Source organism: Vicugna pacos, chromosome 6 (genome assembly GCF_048564905.1).
Source record: "Vicugna pacos chromosome 6, VicPac4, whole genome shotgun sequence".
In the NCBI taxonomy this organism is placed as follows: domain Eukaryota; kingdom Metazoa; phylum Chordata; class Mammalia; order Artiodactyla; family Camelidae; genus Vicugna; species Vicugna pacos.
In genome coordinates, this window is record NC_132992.1 from 89,326,336 (window position 1) to 89,350,911 (window position 24,576).

A 24,576-nucleotide genomic window follows, 5' to 3' on the forward strand; every position below is an offset into this window, starting at 1 on the left:
AGTGGATGTCAGGGGCTGGGGCTGGAGGTTGAGAAAAAATTAACCAATGGCAATATTCTGTACCCTGATTGTGATTGTGATTAATGAATGGATATTTGTGCCAAAATCTTAGAACAGTGTACCTTAAAAGGGGGGATTTTACTGAATGAAAATTGCACCCTAATAAATAAACAAGTAAACAAAAAGATTGTAGTGAACCAAATAATGATCCCTGTGAAAGGTCCTGCCGAAGTCTATCATCCAGCAGGTGTCCCGTAAAAATTTAGTTCATATATTCAAACCAAAGAAAAGAGGATTTTTCTCTGAAGCAGCAAGACCTAAGTTCAATGCCAGCTCTTCCATTTAGTAGCTTTGCAACTTTGGGCAATTTCTTTAAATGACCTGAATTTCTTCACTCAGAAAATGAAAATAAACTGGTGATTTTGCAGGATGGGAGCTTGTGAGAATCCAGTTGTATAATCTAAAGACCTAAACTTAGGGTTTATCACCTGAGGAGTTTTACTTTATTTCCTTAAACACACAAACACTGTGCTTATTGTATACCAGGCACTATGCTGGGGAATGTACAGATACTGATTTAATCCCTATTATGGCCCCATTTTACAGATGCGGAAACTGATCATGGGAAGCAATAAGTACCAAGTTCAGGACCACATCTGGGCTGGAAGCTGGAGTCTGGAGTTCTCCCTCTCATCACTAGCCAATTCTGCTTGTTTGATTGACTAATCATTTACAATTAGCCCCCTTGCTGCAGAAAATCACTTCTGAACAATCTTACGTGTTAAAAGTCCTTCCAGGAGAAGCAAATCTTTTATTCTTTCCAAGAGAAGTTTATTTATTAGAACTTTGTAATTGTTTCCAGATGATGGAACTGGCTCTCAGAAATGCTGAGCGGCTTACAGAGGCCACCGAGCTACAACTTGATCCAAGACCTTATGTCTCCAGATCTTGGATTTTCCTTCTCAGCACCAGTGTCTGTATAAATCCTGCCTTCCTCATCCACTGTGTGGTGAGAAATAAGCTCCCAGGCAAAGGTTTCTAAGTGAGAACCTAAATAAGCCCTTTCAAATACTACTGGCAAAACTGAATTGCTCAGATGTTTTGCTGAGGACAATTTGGTGATGTGTGTCAAAAATGCCTTATAAATGGACTTTCCCTTTGACTTAACCGTTTTAAGTCTAGGGATTTTTTTCTTAAAGAAATAATCATATATGGACAAAGATCTATATACAAGCAATTCCAGTACATTATTTATGCTGCTGGAACTCTGGAAGCACATTAAATACTCACCAGTGAAAGAGTAGTTAACTAATTTACAGGGTGACCATAAAATGGGATACTAAGTAACCATTAAAAATCATGTTTTAGAAGGTTACTTAATGACAGGGAACATGTTTGTTCATAGTGTTTTTGAAGAAAAAAAACAGGATTAAAATAAAATTATGCATCTATGGCTATAGAAAATAAGACCAGAATAATAATACATGAGTGAAATAAAATATATGAAAAAGCTTATAGACCTATCAAGGTGAGAAGATTATGGATGACTTTATTTCTGGTTCATTGCTTTCCTGTATTTTCTGGATTATATATCTATTTGTGTTTGGTGGAACACAACCAATGCCATTACAACTTGTAAAAGCATGAAAAGGTCTCTTATTCTCTTGAGGATGAAAATTTAAGTAGGTCCTGTTGGGTTCTCTATGGCAGGTCTGTACAAAAAGAGACTTCATCCCTCCAAACACAGCAGACCCCTTGGGAACTTGGCTTCTCGCCCGTGTAGACTACACACCAAGGCTTTATCGGATAGAGCCTAGTGTTCTGTGAACCCTTGTTTACACAGAAGAATAGAAATTTAGGATGGTTGGAAGGGAGCTTGGGTATCACCTCCCCACTGGTCCACAGTGCAGGAATCTCCAAGTTTTCATCCCTGACAAGAGGCCCCCTTGCCTTGTCCTGAGGTCTCCCAGGGCCAGGGAACCCCCACGAGCAAGTGAGGGCTTTCTCACTACAGCACTGCTCAGGTTGACGCGAGCATCTACTGAGACAAAATCTGTGATTTCTGCCTCCTGGGGCCACACAGTATGAATCATGTAAATGACAGCTCTCCCAATGTGGGAAGACAGGTCACATGTCTCCTCAGCCACACGCGAAAGAGACTGGGGGCTTGAGTCAATATCAGACAGCAGCATCGGTCAACAGACACAACTCAGCAGTGAAGAGGTTCTTTCCTCAGGAAGCCCTCCTGACAACCTCAGTAGACACAAGCTTCCTCTGTCTGCCTCCCACAGCAACCTATCTTTCAACATGCTGTGATGATGGGGTCCCTTTCCTCGGCACTCTGTAGCCTCCTCAAGACAAGGGACCTTTTCCAACTCTTCTCTGTGTGCAGTGCTTACCATGGGGATGGATATCCATCCATTCATTGGATCATGCACCACATATTTGTTGAGTGCCTGCACTGAGCCAGGCACTACAGTAACTCTGGATCTATACTGCACACAAAACAGATAGGAGCCTTCCCTGGATGGAATTCATAGTTGTGAAGGAAGTCAGAATATAAATAGATAGATGAAGATAGATAGATAGACAGATAGATAGATAGATAGATAGATAGATAGATAGATAGATATGATTAGATGGGTGGATGGATTTGATGGATGAATGGATTGAATGGATGGATGGATGGATTGGATGGGTGGGTGAATAGATGGATAAATTGGGTGGATAGATGGACTGGATAAATGGATGGATTGGATGGATAAATAAATAAATGGCAGGCACCAGCTAGTTTACACAATGTTACATACTATGAGGAGAAAGAAGAAGGGAGCTATAAGAGGGGATACAGTGAGCATAAGAATAATGTAGCAGTTAGGAGCAAAGATTCTGGAGCCAAAGAATATGGACCACAGCTCCACCTCTTAGTAGCTGTGTGGACACAGGCAGTTGTTGTTGTCGGTATTTTTTTAATTACTATGCCTTGCTTTCTTCACCAGTCAAGTTGGGATTAAATTAGTTTGTTTCTGTGGTGATGTTTAAAACGTGCATACAAAAGTAAGGGCTGGTTGTTATTGTTATTTTCCAGATGTGTGGGTATGAGTGGGTGGGGTGCCAGCAAAAATCTTTCTGGGGTTTTTAAGATAAGTAAGAAAAGACCAGGAAAAGGTGGGGGGTGGGGAAGGAGGAAGAGCTTGAATGAGAACTCCAGGCTGATGAAGAGCGTGGTGTACCCCAGGAACCAAAGGCCAGGAGACCTAGGGTGTGAGAGCAGAAGAGAGATGATCAAGAACACCTGGGAAGCTGGCTGGTTGGCTCCTGCAGGCTCTCACAGGTCACTTCCGTTGGTTTGAGAGTGCTGGGAAGCAGGGGAGGGCCATGTTTCACTTTATAGTTTCTCTGGAAGCTCAGTGGGAAGGAGGGTGGCAGGGAGGCCTGGGAGGAGTCTGGCAGTGATGGAGAAGTTGTATGAAGACAGAGTCGGTGGTATTGCCGATGAAGCATTGTGAGAATGAGAAAACTACAGTGCACACACGTACGAACACACAAACACAATGCCCTGTCTGCAGGCAGACATAGCCTGGGTGCCAGGAGACAGATAACGTATGGTGACTGGACAAGACTGGGTTTAGTCTGTGCTAGCATCCTTTCTCAAGAGTGCTTATTAAAGAAAACGATTATTTATGGCACTTGTTAAAGGTGGTAAGGCAGATTATTCAGCGCCATCCTGGTCGGTATGATAGAGTTTTGCAGTGGCAGAGAGAGATTGGGCTCAGTTCTGAATACAGCATGGCCAGGTGGGAATTTATAGCCAAGAAATAGGGGAGGGGTCAGTGGGTGGAAAATTACCAGGAGGAAACATCAGGCGTAGGAGAGGATTCTGGTTAAACCTATGTAGCAGGAACCTTGCTGAAAGCAGGTTGATGTGATCAGACGTCACCTGGGGGATGATGGAGAATGAGAATCCAATTAGATTGTGGGGGAGATTGGATATCACAAGTGAGGGTTTCCTGCTAAACTGACTTAAACTGGATTTCACAAGGAAGGGCACACATAGGCCTAAGAGAACTTTCAGGATGCTGAATAAAGTTTGGTCCAGCCAGAGATCTTTGTCACCTTGTACACATATACATACAATATTTCTGTCCTAATAAGTGTGTGGCAGGGAAGCCAGGTGCTGTTTCCTTCCTAGGACAGATGAATGAATGATTATCAGGCTGGAGTGCAGGAGGATGGTGTCCCAGAGGGAGAGAGTGATTCCTCTCTTCTCCCTGAACAGAATCTGCTTTCTTAGGCTTCAAAGGGTAGGATACAGTTGACTATGCAGCCTTTTCAGGAACGAGGGCAGTGAGATGAGAGAATGGCAGACAGCAAGGGGGGAGGTGGAACCTGGAGAAAGTAGTTCAGATGCTCAGGGTCACTCTTCAAACATTGGAAGGACTGCCACTGGGAAATGAATTTCAGCTGGTTCAGCAAGGTTTTGATGAGGAGATTAAAGGCCAGTGGACAAAGCCAACAAACACATGAAAATAGATTCAACATTAAGGAAGTGCAAATTAAAATCACAGTGAGGTATCACTTCAGACCCATCAGGATGGCTAGAATCAAAAAGATGCACAACAACAAGTGCTGGAGATGATGTGGAGTAATTGGAACCCTCATGCATTGCTGGTGGGAGTGTAAATTGGAGTGATGAACATGTTCTGGAGTTAGATATTTTACCGGTTGCACAACTTTGGCTTTGTGAATGTACTAAAAATCAACAAACAATACACCTTTACAGGATAAGGTTTATGGTATGTAAATTACATGTCAATAAAGCTGTTCTTAAAAAAATACAACAAATTATGGAAAAAAGAGTAGTTTGCACTTAAACAAGAGCGCCGACAGCACTTAAAGCCTATTACACAAACTAGAGGACATTATGTAGAAGTCTATAGGGAGCCTTTTTTCTTTTTTTAGTACATTTCCCTTTTTCTTAATTTTGTCTTTTATTGAAGTGTAGTTAATTTACCATGTTAGTTTCAGATATACAGCAAAGTGATTCAGTTATACATATACATACTTTTTTTTCGTATTCTTTTCCATTATATGTTATTACAAGAAATTGAATATAGTTCCCTATGCTATACAGTAGGTCCTTGTTGTTTATCTATTTTATGTACAGTAATGTTTATCTGTTAATCCCAAATTTCTAATTTATTCTTCCTCTGTTCTATCCCCTTTGGTAACCATAGTTTTTTTTCTATGTCTGTGAGTCTATTTTTGGTTTGTAAATAAGATTTGTATTATTTTTTTTAGATTCCACATATAAGCACATTAGTCTTTCCCTTTATGACTTACTTTACTTAATATAATAATCTCTAGTTTCATTAAACTGGGAGCCATTTATCCAGCAATGACTATTAGATGGTGTTCAGACCTACATTTTGTAAATAATGCTGTATAAACATTCTATACACATATCTTTGTAGGCTTCCCTAACCATTTCCTCAACTTCAATTTCTAAACTGGAATTCTTCAGACAAAGCCTAGATAATAGGTTTTTGGACAACTGGGGTGTATTGGTGGACTGTTCTTCATCCAGGCTGTGCCATTTGTTGTTGCCCCACCAGCAGAACATGGAATTTTTCATTCTGTGGGTTTATAGATCCTTGGTATGTGTGTTGCTGGGTTGAACGAGGCCTGGTGAGCCTTGGGGACAGGGCAACTAGAATGAAGACTCCACTGGACAAGTCATGGTTCTCACTTTTTGAGGGCTTACCCTTGACAAATCTCTATAGCATGATCATTGGGGTCTCACCTAAAGAACAAGGAAGAAAAAGGACAATTGAGTTGAGTTGGAGCTAACTGATGCTAAGCCTTTAAGGCATTCGGAAGTGCTGAGGATGTCAGCCCTCAGTCAGCGTGGGCTCTGAGTTGGGCAAATGACATGATCAAAATGACACTTAATCTCTCCGTAATTAATTGAGGACCTATGAAAATAGCATCATTGGCAAACTGTCATGCAATTAGCATACTAATATGGTGACCCTTGCCAGGTGAGCAGCGTGGATTTATATGTGGATGTTGTGCTGGGACCCAGGGCTGGAAGGCAGATCTGGTGCAGGGAGGTATCCGAGCTCCATTATCCCATCAACGGACTGCTTTGTTCCAAGACAAGGATTAGTGCTAATAATTTCTCCCCAGGGAAGCACTATCTAAATCCAGGTTTTTTTTGCAGAGCCTGTAAATGCAGCCAGAGTCCTATCGGGGAGTAGAGAGGAAAGGCATGCGTAAGTAGGTCAATCCGAGTGCTTTTGTGCACCAACAATGACGGAGAACATCAAAGTTGCCACGTGGCTTAGGCAATTGTTCTGTTTGTATTGACAGAGTAAGCTAGAAATCCAGGAGGGAGGGAATTTACAGTATTAGAAGCCAGCGAGACTTTGGGAGCCAAAATAATAATAATAATAATTGTGTTTCTATATAGAATTGGGCGTTTCTGAGTGATGGGAGGACCCTTATGCACCTCTCTCAAGCTTCCCTGTTGTAACGGGATCTGAAGGCTCTCTCCAAGCTTTCTGGCAGCATGTTTGGCCACCACATATTTTGAGAAATGATTATTCACAAAAGATTGTGTTTTTTTAAATTTTTATTTTATTGAGGTGTAGTCAGTTATAATAATTGACACAATGTAACTGACTATACCTCAATAAAATGATCGTGTTTTAAATGCATTCTCTGATCCAGTTTATTATGAGTACCATTTATGGGAGGGTCCTCTCTGTAAAATCTTAGGGCAAGTTGCGTGGTGGAAAGGAGACATTGTAGGCTATGAACAAGGGGACCTGGGTTCTAGACCCCGCCTGGGAACCAACTTTCTGTACAGCTTGAGACCAGTGACTTTTCCCTCCTTTACACACGGCACCATGTTTAAAATTAGAAAGCGGGTTGGGTGGCTTCTTGGACCCCTTCTACTCTAAAAATAATAATAAATAAAAATTATCTCTGAAGTCGTATCTGAGTAACTTGGGAGGGATGATACAAAGACTATTTGCAAATCTACTAATGAATAAAGAATTACTGATGAAAAGGAATGAGTCTTTTTCCTGTGCCTAAAGTGTCAAACTCTCTGTCATGAACTTTTTCACTGAATCCTCAAAGCCGCCATGATTTTGGCTGTCACCTCCATTTTTGCAGCTGAGCCCAACTGGGGCTCACAGAGTTTGCAACTTACCCAAGTATTTTGCATCCAGCAAGCAGAAAATGTGGATCTTTATCTAAACAGTTAATAGTAGCAGGAAACATGTGTAAAATACTCTTATAAGATTTCATAATTATTATTATTATTAATCCATTTAATTTTTTCAACAACATTTTGAGATAGTTTGATGATTTTAGAGACGAGGAAGGTGTTGCTCAGAGTAGGTCAGTGGCTTTTTCATGGTCAACAGGTTAATAAAAAGTTATCAAGAAATATTGCTTTCTGATTACATGAGTGAGTGGATGGATGGATGGATGGATGGATGAAAGAATGAGAAAATTAACTAGACAAGTGGCTGATGAGGCTCGGGCTGATAAACCACCCACAACCTATGGTGGCCAACAACCACTGATGTGTGATGTGGTCTTGTGCCACCTCTGTTTAAAAATCTTCAATGATTCCATATTGGAAGTAAAAAAATAATAAAAAAAGATTCTTCTAAATGGTATATAATAATAACACTACCATTTATTGCTCATGTACTACTTGCTACAAATAAGTAAGTGTGTTTGCATAAATTATTTCATTGACCCTCATAGCTGCTCTGCGAGTAGAGCAGTATTAGTTATTTTGATGATTTCACCGTAAAGAAACTAAAGGTCATGAAAGCTAACTGATTCATGTGTTCACCTGGGAATGGGTAACCACATGATTTGTCATCCTAACTGGGATCATTTTGATAGTGAGAGGGAGGTGTTTTGATAATTTGATTGGGACGTCAGGCGTAACCGGGACTTTTGCACACCTACTGGAGGTAGTATCTTTACAGCTTGGAAGTGAAAAACCTGAGGTATAAGGATGTTCTCCTCCCAGAGCCCATGTTCCTAACCTCCACCCTCCCAGGCCTGCCGCCAGGTGGTCCAGGCTGGGCCGCGCTCACCGGTTCCTGCAGCGCTGCTTCCGTGCCGCCATGTTTGATGTGAGCCGTTGCATTTCCCCTGACTTGAATTGCTTCTGAGATTATCCTCCTTTGCACACTCCTCTGCTTGTATATCCTCCTCCTCTTCTTTGCCAAACCCCCGTTCAGTCTTCAAAACTCCTTCCATCCGCAACTCCTCTGGGAAGCCTTCTGTAATACTTACTTCCCTCTCTCCACATCTCATAGTCTTGCTTTCTTGTTCATGTCTCTTTTTCTTTCTTTCCCACTCAGCTGTGATGTCTCAAGGGCAGACACTTGCTGTTGTAACCCCAGGGTCCAGCGTGAAAGTCACCACTGAGTGGGACTCAATAATTTTTAAGAAAAGAAGGAAAATCAGAGGAAAGGGAGAAGTATGAATACTTGTGGTTCTGATGGAAGTTGAAGATGGAGCATTCATTTATGCACTCAATTATTTAATAAATGTTTACTGAGCGCCTCTCATATTTTAGGTACTGGCAGTTTACTGGTGAGTAAAACAGACAGCTACTTGTTTTGGAGATGCTCATTTCCTAGAAGGGTTCAGATAATACATAAATAACCAAATATCAATCATGAAATTTATCCACCCTTAAGGTGAGGTGAAGAATCCTGCAGAAATGGAGTAATCAAGAGAATGCATTTCAGATGCAAGGGCATACTCCTTGCTCCTTCTAGTCTGCATTTTATTGCTGAACTCAAGGGTCACACCCTCAAGGAACTCTGTAGTCACCTTCAACCCTCTTTTTTATGAGATCACTTTGAGGGAGGCAGGATGGGAATTATTGTACCCAACCTGCAGATTCAAAGACAGGAAGTGAGAGCAGTAAAGAGATGTTGCCTGGGTGGTACAGACTGTGTGAAGGCAGGTGGGAGGTGAACCCAGACCTTCTGCTGACACACCTTTCCTAGGAATTCTGATTAACTGAAGCAGATTCTACTAATAATATCATTTCAAGTCTTATTTATAATATTAAAATATACTGATATATAAATGTATTAATTTTATGTGGCTGCTATGACAAATGACCACAGACTTATTGGCTCAAAACAATAGAAAGTCACAGTTTTGGAAGCCAGAGGTCTGAAATGAGGATCACTGGGCTGAAATCAAAGCGTCAGCAGGGCTGTGCTCCCTCTGGCTACTCTAGGGACAATTCCTTCCTTGCTTCTCCCAGCTTTTCATGGCTGCCAGCAGTCCTTGGCTTGTGGCCACATCACTCCAACCTTTAATACCGGCGTGTTCAAATCTCTTCTGCTCTGTTTTCACATTGCCTTCCCCTCTACGTGCATAGTCAAATCTTCTGCCTCCATCTTATAAGGACATTTTTTATTGCATTTAGATCTCTTTCAGAAAACCTGGAATAATCTTCCCATCTCCAGATCCTTAATCGAATCACATGTGCATAGACTCCCCGTGTTTTTTTTTTTTTTTTTTTTTGGCCATATAAAGTAACAGATTCACTGGTTCCAGGGATTAGGACACGGGCATCTTTTGAGAGGCCCTTTTTCAGCCGACCACAGAAACTAACTCCTAACTGCACTTAGACTTGGTAGATGATAGGGATATTAAGCCACATTTTATCCAATGCTTACACCGCCTCTGAGACACCACCTACAGTGGCTACCAACTCTGAAATGGAAGGGAGAGGTTTCAAATCCAGCCTTCTTCAACTCTGGTCTTAGACATTTTCCACCACTTTCCACTGAAGCAGTCTTATTAAACAGCAGTTTTTTTTCCCTTTTCCTGAACCAAAGTCTTTCATCAGTGAAGTATCCCAGTTTGCAAAATAGGAAACTTTCCCTCTGGCTATGTGTTCCTGGGAAGGAAAGCTGTATTTTTCATTTTGTCCAAGTTTGGGTTCTTTAAAAGCAAACTCTGTGTTCTGTTTGTGCAAATTGTCCTTGCTGACAGAGATGGGCAAACACTCTTATTCCAAGGGAGCTAACAGATCCCAGCATCGGGGAAGACATCTCTTTGCCACTTTCCCCGGGAACAATGGGATTTGTTTATTAGTCCAATGAAGTGTTGGCAAAGAAAGGATCCTTCTCAGTTTCACTCACCCGGAGTTTTCTGGTTCTTAGAGCCTCTGTGTTTCCAGTCCTCAGTCAATTAACAGTAAGCTCAGCTGAATGGGCGCAAGGATCCAATCTCTCAGTTCCAGAGGGTGATTCAAACTTGCCTCAAGCTAATTCAAATGGGATTTTCATACCAATCAATACAATTTGAGTGAGGTCAAAGTCAGGTTGTCCTGTTCTGTGAGTGATGATTGCTAAATAATATTAATAGCTAAAAGATGCTAAAGTTCCCCAAAACATGTTAGGGTTTTTCCTCTTTCTCTTTTGGCTGTCATTCTCATCTCACTGACAGTGTGTGAGAGGCAAAGTCTTTCCCTACTCCAGCTCAAACTTAATATGGTGCAGGTGAGCTATTTATTCCAGCTCCCCAGAGACATCTGAAATTGATTTCAGAGGCTGAACACTCAAATTAGACACTTTAAGCAATGAAGACAAATTTGAAGATGAATTTACCCTGTTGAGACTCAGAGGACAACTGATGAAACTTGGGGTTTTTTTGTTTGTTTGTTTGTTTGTTTGTTTTTAATTCTTAGCCCATAAGGTGGATTCTCATCCAGCTGGTCATTTCCTGGAATCTTGACAAACAAATCAAAGAAATGTAGAACCAAGTATCCACCTGTAAGGATTGTGTGTCATCAGGGGTCTGTCTAGGTTTGTCTTGAAACCAGAGTATGGATTTGGCAAGCTGAGTTTGGAATGCTCAGCCTTGATGGATTCACTATGCTTCCAGAACTCCAGCTTCACCCAGTTTGGACTCAATTTAATTTTATACCAGCAATGTTATTTCACTTGCTTGTGAGAATCACAAACAATTGATTTTGTGCACATTTGGGAACCTTATAGGGTGTAACACAGCAAGATGCCCTCTTTTCAACTAAAATTTTAATTAAAAATATGTATTTGCAGATTTGTTCATTAGAGGCCAAAGAAATTCCAGAACAAATGTTCATGAGAATATATTATGCACCAGAGGCAGGGTCTAGGTATGAAATATAATATAGTCAAGGAAAAGAAAAGGTGGAGTCTCTTCAAGTAATTCCGTAGCTTCCTTTGACTTTGCTTCATTTCATCCTAGTTTATATATTAAGTATGTGCATGGTCACAGCTTCTTTCTGGAGCACTTCCCTGCCCTGGATATTTCACTCTGTTCTGTGTGAAAATAATTGTAAGTTGCAATGAGTCTGAGAAGATGGAAAGAAATGGTTTGGTTTTCCAATAGAACAAGGCATTCCTTAAAGACATAGCACCAACTTTCTGCTAAGAGAGATCCTTTTATTTTTCAAGGAGGACATGGGATTATGGGGAGGGAGGATTGGAATTTTGCCTTGACCTTTCTCCTCCTGAATGAGACCCCAGTGGCATTAACTTAACCTACTGAAATGTATGATTTGTTCATCGATCCTTAAAACCTACCAGCTTAAATTCCACAAGTAATTATGGAGAGACTGCACGTTTAGGTGGGTGATGAGGCTGTGAGTCTACTTCCAATCAGATTTAGGTTAATTCAACTATGAATATCAACTAAAGGAAATGGATATGGAATTGAATTATAAATTGTGCCACACAAAGGTAATTCTCACAGTTTTTAGAGTGGAATTGGAGAGGACTCTTGAGGCAAACAGACAATGGTTTAATCCTAGGTTCTTCCACATCCTAACTGAGTGGATTTAGGCAAACAAATCAATGTCTATGTATTAGTAAGGATAAGCTAGGCTATGCTTCAGTAACAAGTAAGTCCAAAATCCCAAGGGCTTAATAGGTTTGTTGCTTGACATACAACATGTCTATTGGGGATGTGCCTGACACTATCACTCAGGGCTCTCAGGGACTCCCCCCTTCAGACCTTCACTATCAGAAGGCTCGGCCTCCCTGGTTGTCATAAGAGAGAAGAGATAGCTGAAGGCTGTGTGCCATTTCCTCACTGCCTGGGCCTGGATGTGACAAGTCACTTTTGCTCACAGTTGTAGGCCTAAGTACAAAGGAGCTAAAAGATGGAGCAGAACTGATGGAATGTTTGGTACATGGCCTTGTGTCTATTAAACGAGGGTAACAGTACCTACCACTAGGTTGCTCTGAAGATTAGTGATAAAAAACTTCCAGGCATCTCCTAAGTGCATAATAAAATTGAGCTATTAATATGGCAACAATTAGACCACTCGTGTTGCTAAACTTGTAGACATACATCAGTGAATTCAGGTTCTTATAGAAACTCTAGATGATGAAGACAAGTCTTACTTCATCAAATTCATTGGAAGTGATTGAGAACTTTCTAGGTGTCAGGCTTAGAGCTGCAGACAATACAAAAGGAATTAAGATGCAGCTGCAAGCAACAGGAACTAGTGTTAGTCCAGGAAGTGGAGAAATAAGAAAAATGCCCACATAACCTGATTGTGAAAATAATTAAGTACATGAAAAGATGCTCAACATCATTAGCCATTAGGGAAATCCAAATCAAAACCACATGATAAAACTGCACACCCACTAGGATGGTAATAATAAATAACTAAATTATATATCTATATATATATAATAACAAATATTGATAAGGATGAAGGGAGAGTAAATCCTGTACACATTAATGATGAGAATTTAACATAGAGTTACCGTAAGACCAAGTACTTCCACTCCAAGGCATACCCAAGAGAATCAAAAACATATGTCTACACAAACACTTCATGAATGTTCATAACAGCATTATTCATAATAGCTGAAAGGTGGAAACAACCCAAATGTTCATCTTTTGATGACTGGATACACACGATGGGGATAAACACAGTACCCAGCCTGTAGAATATTGCTTGACTAGAAAAAGAATGAAGTTCTGATTCATGCCACATGTACAGGCATGAACCTTGAAAACATTATGTAAGTGAAAGTAAGAAAGAAAGTAGACTTGTGGCTGCCAGGGGCTGAGAGGATAGGAGTGACTGTCAATGGGTATGGGGTACCTTTTGGGGGAGATGAAAATACTGTGGAATTAGATGGTGGTGATGGTTGCCCAACTCTTTGAAATATATTAAAACTACTGACTTGTATACTTTAAAAGGGTGAATTTTATGGTATGTGAATTATATCTCGATAAAGATTGTATGAGAAAAAACATATGAGAAAAAAATGAGAATTTAAAGGAGGATGATTATCTGGTTTAGAGAATCTGGAAAGTCTTCATTTGAAATCAGCCTAAAAGGATGGGAATAATTTCGTAGATGATCGTGAAAGGCATGCAGGGAGAAGGTGGAGTACATGGACACTGAGAAGTCACCCTTGAAGGATTGCTGCTCATTTGATTTTCTCAATGATCTGCCCCGGAGGCACAGGGATGGGACCTTAGGAGCCACATTTCAATTTCATGATTTCTCACTCATGGTCATAGCTGACTGGACCACAGTAGTCCCATGACTCCAGCTGGGCCAGTTAGATGCTCTCTCTCAAGTGTCTGTCGTATGATCTGAGATTTCCAAATACTGAGTGGTGGACCTGGGTCCCAGTGGCAGCAGGGAGCTGGGTGGCAGGTGGTCCTCAAGCACATGCTGAGGTTGGCTGTCCCCATTCTCCCCTTTTGAGTCTTGGTTGCTCAGGATTCCTGTGGGTCCAGAGTGCCCTCTCCAATCAACTCCCCTGTTTTGCTTGGGTGAGTTTGACCTTGTTTCTGTTACTTGCAACCAGAAGAACAAACAGTACCAAGTCAGTCTGACCACAGCCTACAGGGAGATGAATGTGGAAAAGTGTGCCAGGACCTTCCTCTACAGCCTTCTTGGAAACCAGGATATATGTTTAATCAGGGAAGCCCCTGATGGCTTTATGCCAATGGGATGCCTTAAAGACACCATTAGTGGTACTGACCTGGCAGCAATGAGTTAGACCATATGGATTTTTTTTTCAGTATTGATTTCCCCCTTCAATGACCACTTTTTTTTTCAGGATTGATTTCCCCCTTCAATGACTAGAAGCAGTTCAGTTACACTTGTTGAATTATAAGTCAGAAAACAGGGCTTGATTTCCATATTAGAACACTTCTGGTTTAATTTGTCATGGAGTTTTAAGACCAACCTCATCAGTGTATATCCCTTCCTATGTTCAAAGCACAGTGCTAACTATTTATAATAGCAAGACATGGAAGTAACCTAAGTGTCTATCAACAAATGAATGGAAAGATGGGATGTGTATATATATATAATATATACACATACATACATACATATATATATACATACACACACATATATATATATACATACGCACATACATACACACACACATGCACACACACAACAGAATATTACCCAGCCATAAAAAAGAATGTCATACTGCCATATGCAGCAACTAAAGATCATCATAGTAAGTGAAGTAAGTCAAACAGAGAAAGACAAATATTATACAATATCACTTATATGTGAAATCTAAAATATAACACAAATAAATATATTTACACAACAGAAACAGACACACAGACACAGAGAACTTATGGTTTCCTAAGGGGAAAGGCAGCGAAGGGATAAGTTAGGAACATGGGATCAACAGATACAAAGTACATAAAATAGATAAGAAATAAGGACTTACTGTATAACACAGGGAACTATATTCAATATCTTATAATAACCTATAATGGAAAATAATCTGAAAAAATATATATGTATATAACCGAATCACTTTGCTGTACACCTGGAACTAACATAATACTGCAGCTCAACTACACTTCAATTAAAAAAAGAGTACTGAAAGAAAACCATGATTGTAATTGGGTCTGTGCCTCCAAGGAGTTCTCCAATGAGAGTTTACATGTGCCCAACACTGCCACTAATATTATGGAATAGTCATTACGGGAATGTCCCCATGGTAGAAGATTATGCAGTGTTCAGTTATCATACTTGTGATATGAATTCACTGGCGTTGAGTTTGTATCCTCAAACAGGATGGTTGGCCTACAGGAAGAGGAGGGGCCTCATCCTTGGATCCTCAGCCTTCTGGAGCTCCCACAACTTTTGTTGAAGACATAGAGGCCAGAGGACCCAATGATTTGATATTTTTATGGAGAATTAAGCTAGGAACTAAATTTGTTAAACAGCTCAGTTATAGGAGGTAACTTAGCCTTTAGTCTAAATATCCATTCAAAGTAAACATGTGCAGCCCTCAGGATTAAAAATCAGGCTTTTTTTCTTCTTTCCTTTCTTCTTTCTTCCTTCTTTCTCTGTTTTCTTCTAAACATAGTAAGGTGAGTTACTCCTGCTTTTATGTTGTGGAGATACCCATGACCTTTAAGCCATGGCACACTCTTTTCATCAGAAAGATCTCCATGTCTTATGCATTTCTTCACTCAGTATGGACTAAATTCAAAGTGAGATGAAATGTTAACACCATGACTTCCTTCTGTGGACTTTGGGAAATGCAGAGTAGTGCAGTTAAATGTGTGTTTCACCTCCTCAAACAAAATGAGTGGTATGTAAAACTCCACCCAAAATCTCTCCACATGTACTCATTAAGAAGTTTCTCAGATAAACTCTTGGAAGGGTCTCACATGCACTGGCACAGAAGCCACAGAAAGCATAGAGAGCACAGTGTGAAGGGCAGTGCTGTGTCCCAGTGGCAGCACCACAAACCTTCCTGGGTGTGAAGCTTGTGCCGGGTGGTACAGGGAGCCTGGGTGGGTTGGCTGACAAAATTTGATTCCTGTCAGTCTTCGAGACATGGATTGGGTACAAGGATTTGTTAGGGAAATACTGTGTGGATCTGGCGACAGGAGGCAAGAAAAGGAGAACTCCAATAACAAGTGTGTTAGTTTGCATATCAACCCTGTGGGCAGCTGGGTCTCAAACTTCCGAGGATCCTCTAAGAGACATATTGCAGGTGCTCCAAAAATAATTTCTGACTGTCTTCTGGAATTTGGGGGGCATATTTGATAATTATGGAAAATGATAGAAAATGAAGTGTCTCTGATGGTATAAAAAGAAACAGTACCATGTACCTTCTAGATTTAGTCCATGGCTTTCACCTGGTGAGTAGTTTACAACCCATTTATTCAATTCATCACTGAAGACAGTGATTCTCAATAATAAATATAAGTAAATTGGTTTTAAAAAGGATATAGTAAGGCACAGCTTATTTCAAGATAGCCATATCCAAATAATAATTGCTGGAGAGGGTGTGTAGAAAAAGGAACAATCCTATACTGTTGGTAGGAATGTAGTTTGGTGCAGCCACTATGGAGGACAGTATGGAGATTCCTTAAAAACTAAAAATAGACTTAGCAGATGATCCAGCAAGCCCATTCCTGGGAATATATCCAGAGAAAACTCTAATTTGAAAAGACACATGCAAGTCAATGTTTATAACAGCACTATTTACAGTAGCCAAGACATGGAAACAACCTAAATATCCATCAACAGATGATTGGATAAAGAAGATTGGATACATTTATACAATGGAATATTACTCAGCCATCAAAAAGGAATGAAATAATTTCATTTGCAGCAATAGGGGTAGACCTAGAGATGATCATATTAAGTGAAGTAAGTCAGACAGAGAAAAACAAATACCATATGATATCACTTATATGTGGAATCTAAAAAAAAAATGATACAAATTTTATTTGCAAACCAAAAATAGACTCATGGACATAGAAAATAAATTATGATTACCAAAAGAGAAAGGTCAAGGGAGGGATAAATTCAGAGTTTGGTATTAACAAATACACATTACTATATATAAAGTAGGTGAGCAACAAGAACTTAGTGTACAGCACAGGGAACTATATTCAATTTCTTGTAATAACATATAATTGAAAAGAATCTGAAAAAAGTATGTATATGTATAACTGAATCATTTTGCTGTATACCTGAAACTAACATTGTAAATCAACTACACTTCAATAAAAAGTAAAATTTTAAAAAGATAGCCACATCTAAGACAATGGGAATCAATTGTTAATTGAAATACTCAAAGACAAGAGCAGAGAAAAGCATACGACAGGGCACACCTCACGGGGAGGGGACAGAGCAGCTCATGCGAGTATTCAGCTGCTTCTTATTTCTGCTTCCCATCACTGCCCTGGAGAATGGTCTTCATCAAACACGTGTCTGATCGTGCCATTCCTCACTCAATAGTCTTCACCGAGCAGCTCCACACCACCCAGGAGACACTCAGACACCTTGCCCAGGCCCCCGGGGCTCAGGCCCTAGCTCGTGATTCTGGTTCTCCCTCCACTCTCCTTTACACACCAGGACTTCACACACTACTCCTATTACCTAAGTGGATCCCAGTGTTTTAGCCTGGGTTTATACTTGCTGCTCCCTCCCCAAACGACATCTATTCGTCTGACCACCAGAATTTGTCACTCCCTGTCCTTATTCTCACTAAAGGTCTCCCTCAGCTTATGATGGAGTTACTTACTGACACCCACTGTAAGTTGAAAAGATCACAAGTCAAAAATGCATTTAACACACCTAACTTTGACCATCATAGCTTAGTCTAGCCCTCCTTCAACATGCTCAGAACACTTACAGCAGGCTCCAACTGGGCAAAAAGCATCAACACAAAGTCTATTTTATAGTCAAGTGTTGAATATCTTATGTCATTTATTGAATACTGTACTGACGGTGAAGAAAAGAATGACTGCATGGGTATAGGACAGTTGTAAGTGTATTGATTGCTTACTTTTGTGTTCCTGTGGCTGACTTCCCAGCGTCAGGAGAAAGTCATCATATCCCGTATCACTAGCCCAGGAAAGCATCAATGTTCAAAGTTCAAATCACAGTTTCTGCAGAACATATATCATTTTCACACTACCATAGAGTCAAAAAACCGTAAGACAAGCCAATGTAAGTGGAGAATCATCTGTATATACTTTGTTTATATTTCTGTTACAGTATCGCCTCAAGTTCCAAAACCTAGTTTATTTAGATACCTACACCTATATATTTTTAAATTTATCTTTGCTCTTGAGCCTATCATCATGTCTAGTATATAGGAGGTTGATTGATTCTCAGGGAACATCTATAGGAAGGAAAAATGGATGGATGGATAGGTGGATGGATGGATGGATGGATGGATGGAAGGATGGATGGATGGATAGGTGGATGGATGGATAGATGGATAGATAGGTGGATGGATGGATGGATAGATGGATGGATGGATGGGTGGATGGGTGGATGGATGGATAGTTGGATAGTTGGGTTAATGATGTTACCTCTCAGATGTGTAGTCATAGGTTAAAAGTCTTTTAGGTATATCTTTGTGGTTTTTTTCATTCAGGAAATTATGCTTGTATTTAGTCCCTAAAGACCAGGAGGAAGATATCTTGCCCCAACTGAAGAGTCTTTGAAATCTGTATTTCTCAACCAGCACCTACTGGTGTCTTCTAGACCTGTACTCACCAATATGGCAGGCACTATCCACACGTGGCTACTGAGAATTTGAAATGCAGCTACATGGACTAAGAACACACATTTTTATTTTTATTTGATTGTAATTAATTTCCATTTTTATTTAAATACTCATACTTTAGTTAATGGAAAATTTTAAATATGCTTGAAACAACTTAGATATGTAAATTGCCATTCTCAACTGCAAATTTTATGAAATCTAAATATAGGTAAGGTATTTCTGATGAAAACATAGCACCCAAAAGTATAAAATGCATGCTGAATTTCAAAGACTGGAAGCTAAAAATCTTAAAAAGTCTTATTAATAACTTATACATTATAAGTTGAAAAGTTCATATTTTGGATATATTGAGTTGAGTAAAATATATAACTAAAATTAATTTCACAGGTTTTATTTCAACTTATTTTAATATAGCTACTAGGAAATTGCCTATGTGTTTTGCATTCTATTTCTACTGCACAGGGCTGCTTTAGATCAGCACATGGTAGATGCTAGATTTTACTTATTTCCAATTGGATAGTAATAATCAGCCTCTGTTTGAATGTCCCCCCTATGGAAATTTTGCCTTTTCAGTGTACCAGTGTAAATGGAAAAAAAAAAAACTAGCATTAGATATCCATAACTAAAATACTTTAAAAACATAGCCATAACTAAAATAATTTAAAAACATTCAATGATTACTTAAAAGAAGAAAAGAATGTATTTTACGTGGAAGCTCATGTCAGGGAAAATTTAATATTTGCTTTCTCCTATCTGATTAACAGAAGACAAAAAGTAAGAGAATATTCCATACTTTATTTTATGAGTGTGGAATAACCTTGACACCAAAACTAGAGGCAGAAACTATGAAAAAAGAAAATTGTAGCAATTTCATTTATGAATAAATTTAATTTATAAATATAAATAAATAATCTGAAATAAAATACTAAAAATGAGTTAAGCAATTGTAAAATAACCAATTAGAGATTAACCCAGAAACCTAAGGGTAATTTTAAATGAAAAGACAAATTAATACAAATCACCACATTAACAGAATAAAGGAGTAAGACTGTAAACAACAGATGCAGTTGATGAAATTCAAAACTCATTTATAATTTAAAAAAATCTCTTATCAAACTAGAAAGTTACTCTGTTAGCTTTGAAAGACCCGTAGCATACTCACTAGTGGCACATTTGTATTCCATTAGTCGTTAAATGAAAGATGCGGGGCCCCCATGTCACTGCTCAGGCCAGCACTGTGGTTGGACTAGCTGAAGTAGGAAGCGAGACAAATCAATGAAAGCATAAGGAATAAAAGGGAAGAGACTAAACTGGCATTATTAACAAAATTATTACGAAGATTTCAGCAAGTTGGCTGGACACATGTTCAATTTATTCAATCAGTTGTATCTCTATTATCAGACACAATTACAAGTTTCTAATACCATTTACAATAGCAACAAAAAATACAAGCATCATATAATAAACTTAACTAAAATTTTGCAATTCTATAAGCACTATTGTTTTTACAACCTGACCTAGGACTACGTGCATGGGATATGTGTGCACCATGTTGATATTGGAAAGATGCAATGATGTGAAGATATCAGTTCTACCCAATTCAGTCTATAAATTCAATGCTATTTCAATCAAAATCTCAATGAGAATTTCATGGAGCTTGACAACTCATTCTAAAATTTATATGATAGAGCAAAGAGCCAGATCAGTGTGGCAGGACTTCGCCTCTCAGACGTAAATATTTTTCATCAAGTTATACTAGCAGTGAAAGTGTGTTAATGGGCACATGGAGTAAAATAAAGACCAGTGAAACAGAACAGAAAATCCAGAACCTGACCCATGGAAACTTGATTCACGGCGCAAGTGGCAATAAAGATTAGCAAGTACATTATTTCAGACAATGCCAGCTAACCTACCAGATAAATACTACAATATCTTGACACAATAGAAATTCATTTCTACTTCATAAGAAGCCCTGATTGGCAGGTGCCTCCCTTAAAAGCTTTAATTCAAGGACACCTATGTTTTCAATCTTATGATTTCAGCATCTTCCACATATGGTGTCTCTGTCCACCTCGATCAACCAATTCAAGTTAGTGGAGAAATAAACATGGGGTACCACTTGTAGGAGTGTTCTTGCGGCCAGGCTTAGAAGCATGCACATCATGACCATCCATATTCTGTTGGCTAGAACCCAGTCCTGTTGACTGAACCATCAAACTTTAAGGGTGACTGGGAGAAAGAAGTCAGTCTGCTGAAAGGCGGAAGAGAAATCAACTTTGATGAATAGTGTATTAGTCCCTGCCACAAACTGGAAATAATGGCCTATTTGATGAATGGTGCAAGATAATTGGTTTTGCTTTGCGAATAAGAGAAAGTTAGAATTCTACTTAACACCACTCACAAAAGTACATACTAAGTGGGGTAAAGACCTAAGTATGAAAGCAAAACCTCAGAAAAAAATGTAGTGAAATCTTTATGGTCTTAAGTTAAGCAAGAGTTCTGTCTCTCTTTTTTTTTTTTTAAATACAGGATTCACAAACCTCAAATCAAAATAGAAAGACAAATAAATTTTACTAAACTTACTAATGACACCATAAAAATTGAAAATGTAGAGCGATGCATAGAATCAAGAAAATGTAAGTGTTCAGAACATATAAAGAATACCTATGAAACAATAAGAAAACTATAAACAACCACAGAGAAAAATTTGGCAGAGATATGAATAAGCCATTCAGCAAAGAGGAAATCTGGAGTGTTGAATAGTTCAAGAGATGTTCAACATCACTATAAATCAGGGAGATAAAATACCATGAGAATGTCAATTTAAAAAATGGATAACAGTAAGAACTGACCAAGATCTCTGTAAGTAAGACTTCTTAGACACGGCTGGGGGAGTCTAACTTGGTATGTACACTTTGGAAAATAAATGACAATATCTAGTTAGGTTGAAAACATTTATGTTTTATGACCCAGCAATTGCATTTCTAGCTACATACACTTCAGAAACTCTACATGCAAGGGAGACGCATACAAGAATTTTCACTGGCTTCATTTTTAACAAAAGAAAAAAGAAACAGTGTAACCGTCTATCAACAGGAGAGTATATTAACATTCTGCTATATTCATCCCTCAAATATCACACAGCAGTTACAATAAATGAAGTGGAGATAGACGTAACAGCAGAATAAAACATCTCAAAATTGCAGTGTTTAGGCAAAATAAAGGAGGGGATTTGCTGGATGTTATGTACTATATGATACAAAAAAATCAAATTTAAAATGAAGCAAAATAGTATATATTGTGATTATGGATAAAAGAGAAAATGTACAATTCATATGAGAACAGTAAGTAATAAATTTAATAGAGTAACTCGTTGACTTTAAGGAGAGAAGGGAGGGTGTGTTTGGGAAAGGAGTGAGCAAGAGGCCTGAACAGTATTGAGAGTGATGAATTTTTTACAAAATGAGAGAGATTACTATGAATGAACAGATGAATGTATGGATGGCTGGGGACAGTAACATTCATCGTATTATTTGCCATCCTTTGTTACATGCTAAATATATTTTATAATTCAAGAAGATTCAGAGGTAACTGTCTTTGATCCTCTCTCTCTCTCTCTCTCTCTCTCCAGGCATCCCCCCTCTTCCATTAAAACAAAAAAACTATGAAAAACTCCTTCCCAAAGTCTAATTTCCATTTCCTGTGCCACAAGTGATGACCCTTGATCATCCCATACTGGGCGTCCCAGGACCATGCTACCATGACCTGCTTGGGCAAGTAGAGTCAGCTTTTGAGAACAGGTTCTTCAAGGCGTAAAACTTTAACTCTGTTCTGTTACCAAATTTTGTCAAATGGAAGAGTTTTCTAAATTTCTATGCAATTCAAGCTCTGAAGACAAATACACAAATATGTCGCATTACCTGTGTGGTGACGGACACAGTTGCCTCAACACCTGGCCTGTCCGTCGTCTGCGGTTGTCCGGATTGCTGAAGAAGAAGGCATTGCGACCGTGGGTCTGTAATCTGTCACTGTATGAACCCCCATGCAGGCACCCTGGGCCGGGGGCTTAACACAAGAGAGGAAATTGCAGATTAGTGTGACTGTGACATTTTCCATGCCGCCCATGCCTATGAGCTGCTTTCTGAAAGCATTCCTTTGATGGACTTGGGATGATAAAAATAAATAAAATTGTGAAGTCAGGATAAGCAAGTAATAGGCAGAATATTATGAGTCATAAAACTATTGTGTATAAATGATTATCCTTCTAACTGTGTTTTCCTTGTGCTAGCCACAGTAACGTGCATGTGTCTGACCTTTGATGATTCTAAGGAGCGTGCACACAGGCTGGTTCGCCCAGGACAGCCCTGGTTTGTCCTGTTGTCACTTAAATTGGGCTTAATTACTAGCAGGGCTTCCTTTTACTTTCAAAGTGTCCTGGTTTGGAGACCCCATTTTAAGGCAGATTTATTTAAAAATTAGTTTGAGTCCTATTTTGACCCTAAAGAGAGAGCTTTGGGGTCTCACTTTCTCTCTCTGAACTGGTTTCCTGCTGGCAACACTAGAGGCAAAAATGCACCTTTCCATCCTTCATTCCTGAGTCCATCTTCCAACAAGTCATGCTGATAACTCATCTTAATTCTCTCTCGTCTTGAATCTCCACTCCTGGTCTAAGCGGCCATTATTTCTTATCAGGACTGACTACGTAATTGATGGGTCCCAGTGCAAAATGAACACATGGGGCCCTTCATTCAAAAATGAATTTCAAGATGTGACAGCAGATAATTAAACCAACGCAGAGGCTCCTAAGGGCAAGACACCATCCCAGTCCCAGCGAGCAGGGGTGTACAGAGCCAGACTTGCTGCCTTCCTTACTCAGGGCCCTTCCGTTAGTTGAAGATGGTACCACGGGCCGCCTGAAGGGCCTTTTCTGTGGCTGCTCTCACATCCTTGCTTTCTCACCTGCACCTTTGGCGATATGACTACTTTCTGTAGGTTTCCGTTTCCTTGCTGGTGAAGGGTCAGGCCAGGATGCTGCCCGGCTTCAGTGTGGAGGTGTGGGGCAGTCAGCCAGCCCACCCCTCTGTGAGGACCAGCCCCGGCCTCCTTGCTTTCCCCTATTAACCGTCCAATGTCCACGCTGTTCTGGGCTCATGGCTGGATCCCGGCTCTCCTGGTGCACACAGCAGACGTGATCCCTGCCCTCCTGGGCTTACAGAGAGACGACAGACAATAGCCAACTGAGTCACCTTGTGAAGAGTTCCGGGGTTACTGCCATAAGAAGAAGGAGAGAAACACAGCGTCTACAGGAGGAGAATTGACTCAGCCGGGAGACTCCAGCCTAGGGAACAGGAACAGCTTCCTTGGGACTGTGACCGCTGAATTAAGATCTGAAGACTAGGAAGAGGCTAAGGAGGAGAGATGGGTGGGGTGATATTCCTGGCTGAGAGTTTAGTGTGGGCAAAGGCCCTGAGGCCACCTGATGCTCCCAGAAAGAGGGATGAGCAAGGAGGCTGATCCCACAGTGGGAGGGAATTCACAGCATTTGCTGAGGGCAGAGGAGGGGGAGGCTGGGGTAAGGCGTGGTGATGTTATCCTCAGGGTCAGCGAGCCCACTGAAGACTTTGAAGCAGAGGGCACCATTGGCATATCACAGACTCGTGCTGGGACAGGTTGACGTGATCGGAAGCCACTGACCCATTAGGAGGGAACCACGGATCCCATCTGAGAATTGCTCTTCAAATAACCAAGGATTAAGAAGTTAAAAAGATGTTTCCTTTGGCTCAGTGTGGGTCTAGCTTCTAGGACACTGCAGGGAAAAATCACCCCTGGGAACAAACTTGGACCAGCCACCACATGTGGCTCAGGTGGGAGCCATGTATCTCTGAAGTCCCCAGGACAGCCTCTCTCCTAGCTTCTGGTGGCTGCTGGCAATCCTTGGCCCTCCTTGGCTTCCAGAGCCATCAGCCCAATCTCTTCC